The following is a 15,853-nucleotide window of genomic DNA, read 5'->3' on the forward strand; positions in this document are numbered from 1 at the left end:
CAATGTTGGAAGATATCTCTGAGGCTATTTAGTTTGACTTATGCCTGGTTAATAATTTTTTGATGCCTCATTTTGTCAGAAAGTTTCTTAAAAGTCATTCACAGCATCATGTCATTGACAGATGTAGCCAATGTGACTTTTTATCCAAGTTGTCAGTAGGGATGTGGAAAAGCCTCAGATAGGGACCCCTCTTCAATTTGGTATTGACGCATTAGTGATTACTCTTTGAGTTTGGTCATTCAGCTACTTTCAAATTCAACTAACTGTACAATTAGTTTGTCTGGATGTGAAGTGGAAGAGGAGAGACTTTGCCTTTGTAAAGAGGTAGAGTAATGGGAGATTGTTACATAGAGGAAGAAGAAAAGGAAAAAAAAGAGATCTATATACTGAGACCTAAACAAAACAGAAAGGCAGCTGAGATTATTTTTAAGAGCAAGGAGTAGGATGCTCTAAGGAATAAGGAGCTACTTTTTTTCCAAAGACTGTTAAATGAGAGCTGTAGAAACTATAAGGTGAGAGAAGATCAAGTAAGGGTCAGAGGAAGAAGGGAAGAGGTAGAGAGTTTGGTGATTTGTTCATTTGATAATAACAATAAAGAGATATTTTGTCTTCCTGGGGCATGTGTGCAAGATATAACAGAAAACACCCACAAGACATCAAAATAGATGAGAACTATCCACTTATATTGATTCATATGGACTCAAAGGATATTAGCAGAAGGAAGTTAAATGTATTGACAAAGTGACCATAGAAGAACAGGCTATGACAGATGCAAAAGATAAAAATTAATTTGAGAGGGAACAGCTGACTAAGTAGGTACAGTGAGAATGTGATTTGTACTTCTGAACTATCTCCTAAAACACAGGGACTGTAAATTCTAGTTGAATGTAAAGTTAACCTACTAAGCATTGATACCCTCCTAGGTCATCTCTTGTTTGCCCTGACACTATCTCTCTTTTCCCAACTAGACAAAACCTCCAGAAACTAAGCTCCCAGTCTTTGGAGGATTTAATCCATTCCCTTTTGGAATTCTCAGTTTAGGGATGAATAGTATAGATTGGAGAGTCAGGACAAACTCACCTAAGCCCACTACTTACTATATCTAGCCTACTCCAGACTGGTCAAGCTTCACATTCTATTAAGCTGTCCACCTGGACCACCTTACTATCTTTCCCAACAACCATGTGCCCTTTGACATTGCCTTCACTCACATGAATGTTTCACATTTTGCTTTGGATATAGTATAATCAAACCAATGTTACTATTTTTTTCTAGAAAGTAAATGTCAAACAAGTGCCCTACAGATCAACTAACCATCCCTTTTAGTTCTAAAACTAATGCCTCTTGCTAATATACCACTATTTTCCCCAATGGAATTTAAGCTCCATAAGGGCAAAAATGACCTCTCCTTTGTGTTTTTATTTTGAGAGTTTTGCACAGTCTCTGATCTATGGCAAAAACTTAATAAATGCTTTTTAAAAGTTTATATATTCATTCATTTAGTTCCATCTACAACACACCTACCATATGTTCACCCATTTAGCCTTTGCTAAGAGACATCTAATGAAGGGATCCTACTACAAAATCCATACATAGTTGTACAGAAAGGGGACTGGAGCTTGAGTCCAAAGTACTGGGTTTGAATCTGGTTCTACTACTAATCTGTGACCTGTAGCATCATTTTCTTCTCCTAAAAAATTAAAGGGTTGGACTAGATGGTTTTTGAGGAAACATCCAGATTTAAGTCTAGAAAAGTCCTGAGATAGTTTTCCCCCCACTTTTCGATGGTTGTAACTGTCCTACTGTCAGGAAGTTTGTTGTTGTTTTTGTTGTTTCTCTTTATATTAGCCAAAATCTATTAGCAATTGTATAGATTTAGAGCTGGAAGAGACCTAAGAGAATCACTCCTATAACTGCTTATTCTGAGATGAAGCAGAACAAGTATAATTTCTACATTATACTATTTCATTTGATTTTCCCCAGCATATTTTTATTTCATTAAATATTTATCAATTATATGTGAAAAAAATTTAAGATTCATTTTTAAAAATCTTGAGTTCCAAATTATCTCTCTTTCCTATCACTTCACCCTCCTTGAGAAAGCAAGTAATTTCTTATTCTTATACCTGTGAAGTCATACAAAACATATGCCCATATTAGCTATATTTCAAAAGAAAAAAAAAACAAACAAAAAAATAAAGGAAGTAAAAAAAGTATGCTTTGACTCCATCATGTATTTATTTCAAGGTGGATGACATTTTTCATAATAAATCCTTCAGAGTTGTCTTGATAAGAATAACTGTCATTCACAGTTGATCATTGTCCAATATTGTTGTTACTATGTACAATGTTCTTCTGGTTCTGCTCACTTCACTTGCTTCAGTTTATACAAGTCATCCCAGGTTTTTGAAGCCATCCTGCTCATCATTCCTTATAGCACAATACTATTCCACCACAATCATGTAACTCAACTTGTTCAGTCATTCCCCAACTGATGGGCATCCCTTCAATTTCTAATTCTTTGCCACCACAAAAGAACTACTACAAATATAAATTTCTTTGATCTCTTTAGGATACAGATTTAGTAGTGGCATTGCTAGGTAAAATAACTATGTTTTATAGCCCTCTAGGCATAGTTCCAAACTGTTTTTCAGAATGATTCATAACTCCACCAATAATACATCATTGACCCAATTTTTTTCACATCCCCACTAACATTTGTCACTTGACTTTTCTGTCATATTAGACAATCTGATAGATTTGAGATGGCACCTCAGAGATGTTTTAATTTGCATTTCTTTGATCAATAGTGATTTAGAGCCTTTTTTCAAAAGACTATCTGTAATTTTGATTTCTTTATTGAAAAGCTATCTGTACATATCCTTTTGACCAATTTGGGTAATGACTTGTGTTCTTAGACATTTAACAAAGCTCTTTATATATTTGAGATGTGAGACCTTTATCTGAGAAAATGCCAATACATTTTCCCCCAATTTTAAAGCTTTTATGCCCTAACATGTAGTCAGTTTTGGTGTATTTCTTTCTATTCCCATTCAATTATCTTCAATCATATTTAGCTTATCTAGGATTCTATTCACCTCCTTAAGTTCTTTGTTTCTTTCTTTTTTGTTAGATTTATCTAATACTGAGAGGGAAAGTTTCAAATCCCTTACTGTTATAGTATTAATATCTATTTCCACCTGTAATTCATTTAACTTTTCCTTTAAATTTTTAGCTATAGCATTTGGTGAATAAATGTTTAGTATTGATATTGCTTCATTTTCTATGGTGCCTTTTATCATAATGTAATTCCTACTTATCTCTTCCAATTAAATCTATTTTAGCTTTAATTTTGTCTGAGATCATGATTGGTACCCCTGTTTTTTTTTAACCTCATTGACGAACAGTAATTTCTACTCCAACCCTTTGTTTAAACACTTGCATATAGCTTTCATTTTTAAATGTGTTTCTTATAAACAACACACTGTCAGATTCTGGTTTTTAATCCATTTTGCTATTTGTTACCATTTTATGGGTGAGTTCATCCCATTCACATTCAAAGTTATAATTACTAGTTGTGCATTTCCCTCCATTCTATTTCTCCTTTCTCTTATCCATTTAACCCACTACTTTTACCCTATCCCTCCTCACATGACTGATTTACTCCCAACCACTACCTCCCTAATCTACACCCTTTTAAAGAATCTCTCCCTTATCCTCTGCCCTTACTTTTTTATTACTTTATCTACCCCTATAAAAATCTTTCCCTTATCCTCCCTCCCTTGCTTCCTACTTCTTGATCATCTTTCTAAAAGTCCTTCCCTTATCCTGTCCATGTATGTGTGTGTATGCATGTATGTATATAATACATGTGGGTATAAATATATATTTCCATATGTGTATATATGTGTGCACATATATGTATATATTCTTCTAAACCTTGCTAAATATATGTTATTTCAACTTGAATCCAGTTCTGATGAGAATAAGGTTCCAGCACTATCAATCCTCCATTACCTGTTGCTTTCCACTTTAACAGTTCTTCCATTTATGCCTAACTTGCATGAGATAATTGCTCTATTTTACCTCTCCCTAAACAAATTTAATTTTTGGAATCAACCCTCATATTCACTTCAACCTCAAGCCTTCTATCTATATATGCTCTCTTAAACTACCCAGGTAATGATAACATTGTTAAGAGTACAGATAACATTTTCCCATATAAGAAGTAAACAGTTTGACTTATAGAGTCTCTAATAATTGATATTTAACATTTACCTTATGGATGGATTACAGCCAAGGATTAACTACCCAGCAAAAATGAGCATAATATTTCAGGGAAGGATGTGGACATTCAATAAAATATGGGACTTCCAAATGTTCCTACAGAAAAGACCAGAGTTCAACAGAAAGTTTGATCTTCAAGCATAAGACTCAACAGAGGCACAAAAAAATAAACAGGAAGGGGAAAAAATGTTATTTAATAAGGACAAACTTTTTACATCCCTATAAGGGGAGATGGTTCTTGTGATTCTTGAGAACTGTATCTTTGTTATGACATCTTGAAGGGGGATACATAGACAGAGGGTGTGAACATAAAATAAGTTTGATGTGATGATAAAATACCTAATTAAGAGGTGAAAAGGGAGTACTGGGCATACTGGGAGGAAAGGAGGCAGAAAAGGGTAAATTACATCATATGAAAAGGAGCAATGACCTGTTACAATAGAGGGAAAGAAGGGTGGGAGATGAGCATTGTTTGCACATTACTCTCATCTGAATTGGCTCAAAGAGGGAATAACATATTCAGTTTAGTATAGAAATATAATTTGCCTTACAGGAAGTAGGAAAGGAAAAGAGAATGAAAAGAGAGGGGTATATAAAAGGGAAGGAAGAAATAGTAGAGGAAAACTAAAAGAATAGGGAGGGGGCTGATAAAAGGGAGGGCTGTTTGAATGAGGCAGTGGTCAGAAGCAAAACATTAGTGAGGAGGGAAAAGGAGAAAGGAGAAAGAAAAGCATAAATGAGGGCACAAAATAGGATGGAGAGTAAGACACAGTTAGTAATCATAACTGTGAATATGAGTTGGATGAATTCTCCCATAAAATGAAAGCAGATAGTAGAATGCATTAAAAATCATAATCCTACAGTATATTGTTTACAACACATTTGAAGCAGAGGGATATAGACAGAATAAAGGTAAAAGGCTGAAGCAGAATATATTATGCTTCAACTGAAGTAAAAAAAATAGGGGTAGCAATCCTGATCACACACAAAACAAAAACAAAAATAGATCTAATTAAAAGAAATAAGGAATGAAATTACATCCTGCTAAAAGGCACCATAGATAATGAAGTAATATCATTACTAAACATATATGCACCAAGAGGTATAGCATTCAGATTCTTAGAGGAGAAGTTAAGTGAGTTACTGGAAGAAATAGACAGCAAAACTATACTTGGTGGGAGACCTCAACTTCCCCATCTTAATACTAGATAAATCTAACCACAAAATTAACAAGAAAAAAGTTAAGGAGGTAAATAGAATTTTAGGAAAGTTAGATACGGTAGACGTCTGCAGAAATTTTAGTGGAGATAGAAAGGAATATACCTTTCTCTCAGTGGTATATGGAACCTACACAAAAATTGATCATGTATTAGGGCATAAAAACCTCACAATCCAATGCAGAAAGGTAGAAATAGTAAATGCATCCTTTTCACCTTATGATGCAATACAAATCACAAGTAATTAAGGGCCATGGAGAGATAGACTACAATTATTTGGAAACTAAATAATCTAATCCTAAAAATGAGTGGGTCAAACAACAAATCATAGAATCAATAATTTCATCCAAGAGAATGACAGTAATGAAACAACATACCAAAACTTATGGGAAACAGCAAAAGTGGTTCTACCTACCAAATTATTTCAGTGATACAAATATGGTACTGATACCTAAACCAGGAAAAGCCAAAACAGATAAAGAAAATCATAGACCAATTTATCTCATGAACATTGATACAAAAATTTTAAATGAAATATTAGCAAAAAGATTACAGCAACTTATCATGAAGATAATACACTATGACCAGGTAGTATTTATACTAGGAATGCAGGGCTGAATCAATATTAGGAAGACTATCAGCATAATTGACCATATCAACAATAAAACTCAAAGAAATTATATGACTATCTCAGTAGATGCAGAAAAAGCATTTGGTAAAATATAATACTCATTCTTATTAAAATATGAGAGAGCATAGAAATAAATGGAATCTTCATTAAAATGATTAGTAACATCTATCTAAAACCATCAGCAAGCTTTATGTGTAATTGGAATAAGGCAGAAGTATTTCCAATAAGATTGGGGTGACTCAAGGATGCCATTTTCACCACTGCTATTCAATATTGTGCTAGAAATATTAGCTTTAGGAATAAGAGAAGGAAAAGAAATTGAAGGAAGTAGAATAATCAAAGAAGAAACAAAGCTATCACTGTTTGCAGATGATATGGTGTTATACTTAGAGAATCCTAGAGAATCAAGTAAAAACATATTTGAAATAATAAGCAACTTTAGGAAAATTGTAGAATCTAAAATAAACTCACATAAATCATTAGCATTTCTATATATTTCTAACAAATCGCAACAGCAAGAGAGAGAAAGAAAAATTCTATTTAAATGTATTGTAGACATCATAAAATATTTGGGAGTCTACCTGCCAAGACAAAACCAGGAACCATATGAAAACAATGACAAAACACTTTTCACACAAAATAGTCAGATGTATATAATTGGAAAAACATCAATTGCTCATGGCTAGGCCAAGTTAACATAATTAAAATGACAATTCTACTTAAATTAATTTACTTATTCAGTGCCATACAAATCAAAACACCAAAAAACAATTTTATACAGCTGGAAAAAAATAACAAAATATATCTGGAAGAATAAAGTCCAGAATATCATGGGAATTAATAGGAAGAAATGTTAGGGAAGGTAGCCTAGATGTACCAGTATTTAAATTGTAATATAAAACAGTAATCATCAAAACTACTTAGTACTAGCTAAGAAATGGAGTGGTAGATCAGTGGAAAAGGGTAAGCATGCAAAACACAATAGTCAATCACTATAGTATAGTTTGATAAATCCAAAGACTCCAGCTTCTGGGATAAGAACTCACTATTTAACAAAACTGCTGGGAAAACTGGAAAATAGTATGACAGAAATGAGGCATAGACCAACATCTTACACATTACCCCAAGATAAAGTCAAAATGGGTACATGATTTATATATAAAGACTGATACTATAAGCAAACTAGGAGGGCAAGGAATAGTTTACCTGCCAGATCTTTGGAGAAGGGAAGAATTTATGACCAAAGAAGAGATAGAGAACATTATGAAATGCAAAATGGATCATTTTGATTATATAAAATTGAAAAGGTTTTGCACAAACAAAGCCAATGCAAGCAAGATTAGAAGGAAAGCAGAAAGCTGGGAAATAATTTTTACAGCCAGTATCTCTGATATACGCCTCATTTCTAAAAGATATAGAGAATTGAGTCAAATTTATAAGAATACTAGTCATTCTGTAATTGATAAATGGTCAAATAATATGAACAGTCAGTTCTAAGATGAAGAAATTAAAGCTATCTCTAATCATATGTAAACATGTTCTAAATAGCTATTGATTAATGAAATGCAAATCAAAACAACTCTGAGATACTACCTCATACCCATCAGATTGGGTAACATGACAAAACAGGAAAATGATAAATTTTGTAGAATATATTGGAAAATTTGAACATTAATGTATTGTTTGTGGAGTTTTGAATGGATCCAACCATTCTGGAGAGCAATTTGGAACTGTGCCCAAATTGCTTTAAAACTATGCATACCCTTTGACTCACCAATACCACTTCTAGGTCTGTACCCCAAAGAGATCATAAAAATGGGAAAAGGACCCACATGTACAAAGATATTTATAGTAGCTCTTTTTGTGGTGACCAAGAATTAGACATTGAGGGGAAGTCCATCAAGTGGGGAATGGTTGAACAAATTGTGGTATATGAATGTAATGAAATACTAATGTTCCACAAGAAATGATTAGCAGTCAGGCTTCAGAAAAACCTGTAAAGACTTATACAGATTGATGCTAAGTTAAGTGAGAACCAGAAGAACAATATACACAGTAACAGCCACATTGCATGATCACTACCTTTGACAGACTTAGCCTTTCTCAGCAATGCAAGTATCTAAGACAATGCCCAAAGACTCATGATAGAAAATGCTATTGACATTTAGAGAAAGAACTATGGAATCTGAATGTAGATCAAAGCATACTATTTGATCTTACTTTGTTGTTTTGTTTTGTTTCTTCTTTCTTGTGGTTCATCCCATTGGTTGTAATACTTCCTTACAAAATGACTAATGTGAAAATAAATAAATACATACAATTTCTACTTCTCTATATTTAGTTTTGAGATTTTTATGCCCTAAAAGATTGACAATTTTTTTGTGTGAAGTTGCCATGTGCCACTGAGACAAAGGTATACTTCTTCCTAATCTCATTCAATTTTCTCCAGGGATCTATCATATCTAACTTCATAAAATTTTATTCACTTAAGTAACTTCTTTCTTAACTATCTTCTGAAAGAGAAAAGTTGAAGCCCCCATTAGTATTGTTTTAGTGTCTATTTCATCCTGTAACTTTTCCTTTATAAAATTGAATGCTATGCAGTTTCATGTATTTATTTAACATTGGTATAATTTTGATGTCTATGATTCCTTTTATTAAAATGTAGTTTCCCTGCTTATTTCTTTTAATTAGGTCTATTTTTGCTTTTGAAGTGTCTGAAATCATGATTACTACTCTTGCTTTTTTAATTCAGTGAAGGAAGAATAGATTCTGCTCTAGGCCTTCATTTTTACTTTCTGTTTTGCCTTTTTTGATGAAATTCAAATGAGATTTAAAGCATTGCTTGAAATCCCCTGACTTATTCTCTTTATTGTAAAAGCTCTCCTGTTCACATCTCTTTTTAATTTTTTTCATATTTGTAATTTTTTTCTATTCAATCAAATTTTATTTTTTCAATTACCTGTAAAGATATTTTTTAGTATTTATTTTATAACATTTTGAGTCTTTTGAAATTGTCTTGGATCATTGTATTTCTGAGAAAAGCTAAGGTTAGCATAAATGATCATTGCTCAATGTTGCTGTTGCTGTTGCTATTGCTGTGGAACACGTTTCCCTAGTTCTGTTCACTACACTGAGTATCAGCTCATGTAATTCTGTCCAGGTTTTTCTGAAATCCACCTGTTCATCATTTCTTATAGTACAATAGTATTCCATCACGTTCATATACTACAACTTGTTCAGTCATTCCCCAACTGAAGGACATCCTTTCAGTTTTCAATTCTTGGCCACCACAAAAAGAACTGCTCTAAATATTTTTACATGGGGACCTTTTTTCTTTTTTCATTATCTATTTGGCATATAAACCTAGTAGTGGTATTGCTGGATCAAAGGGTATGCAGTTTCAAAGACTTTTGGGCATAATTCCAAATTACTCTCCAGAATGGTTGGATCAGTTCACAATCCCACCTACCATGCATTAGTGTTCCAATTTCCCTATATCTCCAACATTTATAATTTTCCTTTTTTTTTTTGTCATATTAGTCAATCTGATAGGGGTGATGTGGTACCTCAGAGTCATTTTGATTTGAATTTCTCTAATCAATAATGATTTAGAGCATTTTTTCATATGACCTATATGGCTTAATTTCTTCATCTGAAAACTGCCTGTTCATATGCTTTAACCATTTATCAACTGACAAATGACTTGTTTTCTTATAAATTTGACTCAGTTCTTTATATATTTGAGAAATGAAGTCTTTATCAGAAATACTGGCTATAAAAATTGTTTCCCAGCTTTCTGCTTTCTTTCTAATCATGTTTGCATTGGTTTTGTTTGTGCAAAACCTTTTTAATTTAATGTAATCAAAATTATCCATTTTGTATTTCATAAAGTTCTCTATCTCTTGTTTGGTCATAATGTCTTCCCTTCTCCATAGATCTGACAGGGAAGCTATTCCTGCTCTCCTACTTTGCTTATAGTTTTACTATTTCTCTCTAAATCATGTACCCATTTTGACCTAATCTTGGTATACAGTGTGTGATGTTGCTCTATGCCTAGTTTCTGGCATATTATGTTCCAGTTTTACCACCGGTTTTTTGTCAAATACTGAGTTCTTATCCCAGAAGCTTGAGTCTTTGGGTTTTTCCCAAACAGCAGATTTCTATAGTCATTGACTACTGTGTCTTGCTTACCTAACCTGTTCCACTGATCCACCACTCTATTTCTTAGCCAGTACCAAGTAGTTTGGTTAACTGTTCCTTTATAATATAGTTTTAGATCCAGGTCACTTTCCTTTGCATTTTTAATTTCCTTAATATTCTTGAATTTTTGCTCTTTCAGATGAATTTTGTCATTATTTTTTCTAACCCTTGGTGGTTTGATTGGTATGGCATTGAATAAGTATATTAATTTAGATGTTATATTAGATTGGCCTACCCATGAGCAATTTATATTTTTCCAAATATGTAGATATTATTTTATTTTTCACACGTCCTTTTTGTGAGATAATTTCTGGTTTTTCCTCTCCTTTGCCCCTTCTCCCAGTGCATCTTTCTTTCCACCCCTTAATTTTATTTTCCTGAAATCATGTCATCATTGTCAACTCACATCCATGTCCTCTGTCCATGTATGCTCTTTCTAACTGCCCTAATAATGATAATGTTCTTAGGAGTTATATACATCACATTTCCACATAGGAATGTAAGCAGTTTAAATTTATTGAATCCTTTATGGTTTCTCTTTCATGTTTACCTTTTTATGCATCTCATATGTCTTGTATTAGAAAGTCAAATTTTCTATTCAGATTCGTTGTTTTCATTGCAAATGTTTGAAAGTCCTCTATGTCATTAATTATTCATTTTTCCAACTGAAGGATTATATTCAGTTTTGTTGGGTAAGTTCTTCTGAGTTTTAAATCCTAGCTCCTTTGCCCACTGGAATATCATGTCCCAAGCTTTTATATCCTTTAATTTGGAAGCCTCCAAATTCTGACTATGGCTTCATGATTTTTGAATTGTTTCTTTCGTGCTGCTTGAAATAATTACTCCTTGACCTGGGAACTCAGGAATTTGGCAATGATATTCCTAATAGTTTTCATTTTGAGATATTGTCTTCAGGAAGTAATCAATGGATTCTTTCAATGTCTATTTCACACTCTGATTCTAGAATATCAGGGTAGTTTTCCTTGATAATTTCTTGAACTAGGTCTAGGCTTTTTTCCCCTTTTTTTCTTTCTTTATTAATTTATTTTGATTTATCAACAATTACTTCCATATACTTTTGAGTTAAAAATTTTTCTCCCCCTTCCTCCCCACCACCCTCTGCAAGACAGCACACAATCTGATATAGGTTATACATATACATTCCTATTAAACATATTTTAACATTAGCAAGGTCGTAAGTAAAAATTAGAATAATAGGAGGAACCACCAGAAACAGAAAACAAAACTCAACAGAAGTTGAATTTTTTCATCATACCTTTCTGCTAGTACAATAATGCTTAAAATAGCTATCCCTACTCTATTTTCCAGATCATTTCTCCCCCAAATTTTCACATTTTCATCTATTTTTTTCATTCTTTTGACTTTATTTTATTGTTTCTTGATGTCATGTGGAGTCATTAGGTTACACTTGACCAATTCTAATTTTTAAGGAATTATTGTCTTCAGTAAGTTTTTGTACTTCTTTTTTTCCAATTGGCCAAATCTACTTTTGAAGGGGTCTTTGAATCATTGTACCTCTTAAAAATGCTTTCCCCTGGGAGCAGAGCCAAGATGGCAGAGTAAAAGCAATGACTTGCTTGAGCTGTCCCCCAAACCCCTCCAAATACCTGTAAAAATGGCTCTAAACAAATTCTAAAGCAGCAGAACCCACAAAAAAGACAAAGTGAAACAAATTTCCAACCCAAGACAACCTGGATGGTTTGTCAAAAAGGTATATCATGCCAGGCTGGGAGAGGAACACAGTTTGGCTTGGGCATGCAGGCCTCAGTGGACTTGGAGCAGGCCTCAGAGGACTGAATCACAGTCTGTGGTGCTTTCCAGACTTCTCAACCTGTGAATGGCAAAGACAACTTAGAAGGTCAGTAGGAAAAATTTGTGTCTGCAGTGAGAGAAAAGTGAGTTCTAAGACCCAGTCCCTAAGCATGGACCCAGGGTGGCAGCTGCCTCTGAAGCTTCTGGTCCACAGACTGAGGTGTAAATCAAGGGGCTGATTAGAGGGGGATTGCAGGGATCTCTTTGCTGGTGCAGGATTCTCTTGCTTTGCCCATGCTTGGATCTAGGTCACAGTTCTGGGTGGTGGCCTTGAAAACAACTGCACAAAATCCCTGAAGAATCGGGCAGTACATTCTCCAAACTGGAAGCAGACCCCTACCTTCATAAAGAGTTTATAATTCAAGTAATTGGCTGGGATTATGCGCAAGCAGCACAAAAAGAGGCAGACCATAGAATCTTACTTTGGTGACAAAGAAGATCAAAGCATACAACCAAAAGAAGGCAACAAAGTCAAAGCTCCTACATCCAAAGCCTCCAAGAAAAATATGAATTGGTCCCAGGCCATGGAAGAGCTTGAAAAGGATTTTGAGAAGCAAGTAAGAGAAGTACAGGATAAACTTAGAATGATGCAAGAAAATCATGAAAAACAAGTCAACAGCTTGCTAAAAGAGAGTCAAAAAAATACTAAAGAAAATAGCATGTTAAAAAACATAGCCTAAACCAAATGGTAAAAGAGGTCCAAAAAGCCAATGAGGAGAATGCCTTAAAAAGCAGAGTTGGTCAAATGGAAAAGGAAGTCCAAAAGATTACTGAAGAAAATACTTCCTTAAAAATTAGAATGGAGCAATTAGAAGCTAGTGAGTTTATGAGAAATCAAGACACTGTAAAACAAGTCCAAAAGAATGAAAAAATAGAAAACAATGTGAAATATCTCATTGGAAAAACAACTGACCTGGAAAATAGATCCAGGAGAGAGAATTTAAAAATTATTGGACTATCTGAAAGCCATGATCACAAAAACAGCCTAGACATCATCTTTCAAGAAATTATCAAAGAAAACTGCCCTGATATTGTAGAACCAGAAGGCAAAATAGAAATTGAAAGAATCCACTGATCTCCTCCTGAAAGAGATACCCAAAGAAAAACTCCTAGAAATATTGTAGCCAAATGCCAGAGTTCCCAGGTCAAGAAGAAAATATTGCAAGCAGCCAGAAAGAAACAATTCAGGTATTGTGGAAACATAATCAGGATAACACAAGATTTAGCAGCTTCTACATTAAGGGACCAGAAGGCTTGGAATTTAATATTCTGGAGGGCAAAGGAGATCACAACCAAGAATCACCTACCCAGCAAAACTTAGTATAATCCTTCAGGGGAAAAATGAACATTCACTGAAATAGAGGACTTCAAGTATTCCTGATGAAAAGATCAGAGTTGAATAGAAAATTTGACTTTCAGATACAAGACTCAAGAGAAACATGAAGAGGGAAACAGGAAAGATAAATAATAAGAGACTTATTAAGATTGAACTATTTACATTCTGCTTGGAAAGATGATATTTGTAACTCATGAGTCCTTTTTAAATATTGGAGTAGTTGGAGGGAAAAAAATTATATGTATGTATGTATGTGTACAGATAGATATATAGGTAGGTAGATAGATAGATAGAGAAATGGAGGGTACACGGTCGGTTGAAGATAAAAGGGTGATATCTGGAGATTAAAATTAGGGGGTGAGAGATGATTATATGGAGAGAAGGAAAAAGGGTGAGGGTGAGGTAGAATGAGGTCAATTACTTCACACAAAACAGACAACAAAAAGACTTTTACAGTGGAGGAGAAATGGGGGAATGAGTGAATCTTATTCTTCTTGTATTTGGCTTAAGGAGAGAATACACTCAATTGGGTATGGAAATCTATCTTATCCTACAGGATAGTAAGGGGTGGGGAAGGGGACAAGAGAGCAGGAGGATGATAGAGGGGAGGACAGATTGGGAAAGGGTGTAATCAGAAGCAAATACTTCTAAGGAGGGACAGGGTCAAAAGACAGAATAGAATAAATGGAAGGCAGGATAGGATGAAGAGAAATATACTTAGTTTTCCACAACATGACTACTATGGAAGTGTTTTACATGACTACACATGTATAACCTGTATCAAGTTGCCTGCCTTCTCAATGAGGGTGGGTGGGGAGGGAAGAAGGGAGAAAATTTGGAACCCAAAATTTTAAAAACAAAAGTTAAAATATTGTTTTCACATGCACCTGGGAAACAAGATATATAGGAAATTGGATATAGAAATCTATCCTGTCCTACAGAAAAAGTGAAGGGAAAGAGGACAAGGGAAGTGAGGGGAGAGATAGAAAGGAGGGAATTTTAGGAGGAGTACTCAGAATGCATGCCATCTTGGGGCGAGAGGAGGGACAAGATGGGGAGAAAATTTGGAACTCAAAATCTTGTGGAAGTGAATGTTGAAAACTAAAAATAAATTAATTAATTAAAAAAAAATCCTGCTAGCCCAATAGGGAAGCCTGGAGAAACCAAGGTGTCAGAACTTGAGTCTGACAAAAGGGAGGGTTTGGACTTGGAACTTGCTTGGACTATGTCATATATAGGAACCAAGATAAACTGTGAACCTAAAATCCCTCCCTAGATATGGAGATGCTGGTTGGAGTTTGGGGAATTATGTTGCTAGGTGCTAGGTATGTTTGTATAGTATGCTTTATTTTAATATACCTTTGAAGTAAATATTCTTTTATAAAAGGTAATCCAACTATTAAGCAGTTAAATGAAACTTGGATGCTAGAGACTCCTTAACATTGGAGAACACAATAAGTGGGGGCATAAGCTAAAATAAGATTTTTGACACCCCTCAATAGCCTTAAGGGTATGAGAACTCTGGAGAGAGATAAAATTAAAAATACTTAACCCACATGCAATGAGGGCTAGGATGGACATTATTACTTCTATGTGTCAATAGCTGTATATCTCTATTCCAATAGAACATAAGCTCTTTCAGAACCAGGAGAACATTGTATATAGAAACAGCAACTTGGTACGATGATTAACTGTAATAGACTTAGCTCTTCTCAGCAATACCGTGATCCAAGATGAATACAGAAGACTCATGATGGAAAATGCTAACCAATTCCAGAGAAAGAACTATGGAGTCTCAATGCAGATTGAAGCATACTATTTTCACTTATTTTTTTTTTCTTGTGGTTTTTCCCTTTTGTTCTTATTGTTCTTTCACAACATCTCTAATGTGGGAATACATCTAATGTGATTCCTGTATCAGATTGCTTGCTGTCTTGGGGAGAGGGCAGGGGAAGGACAGAAGGAGAAGGATAGAAAGGAAGGGAGAAACATTTGGAACTCAAAATTTTATAAAAATGAACATTGAAAACTATATGTACATGTAATTAGAAAAAAAAATAAAACACTAGTAAGGGAAAAAGGAAACAAGCTGTTTGAAAGAAGAAATTGTTTAATTTTTTAACCTTTTTACCAGCATCTAGCACAATGCTGAGGCACATAGAACATAATTAATGCTTATTTTTGTTCTGATGTGCCAAAGACAGGATTTGAGTCCTGTGTTTCCTGATCCTGATGATATCCTTTCCATGCCATGTTCCCTTTCATAAACTCAAATATGATAGTGCATTTTGTAATGTTCTTTGGAGACTTTGATATGTTATGTATGTATTTATACCTTTATCTAAA

The sequence above is a fragment of the Vombatus ursinus genome, unplaced genomic scaffold (assembly GCF_900497805.2).
Source record: "Vombatus ursinus unplaced genomic scaffold, bare-nosed wombat genome assembly UNPS02014821.1, whole genome shotgun sequence".
NCBI classification, from domain to species: Eukaryota; Metazoa; Chordata; class Mammalia; order Diprotodontia; family Vombatidae; genus Vombatus; species Vombatus ursinus.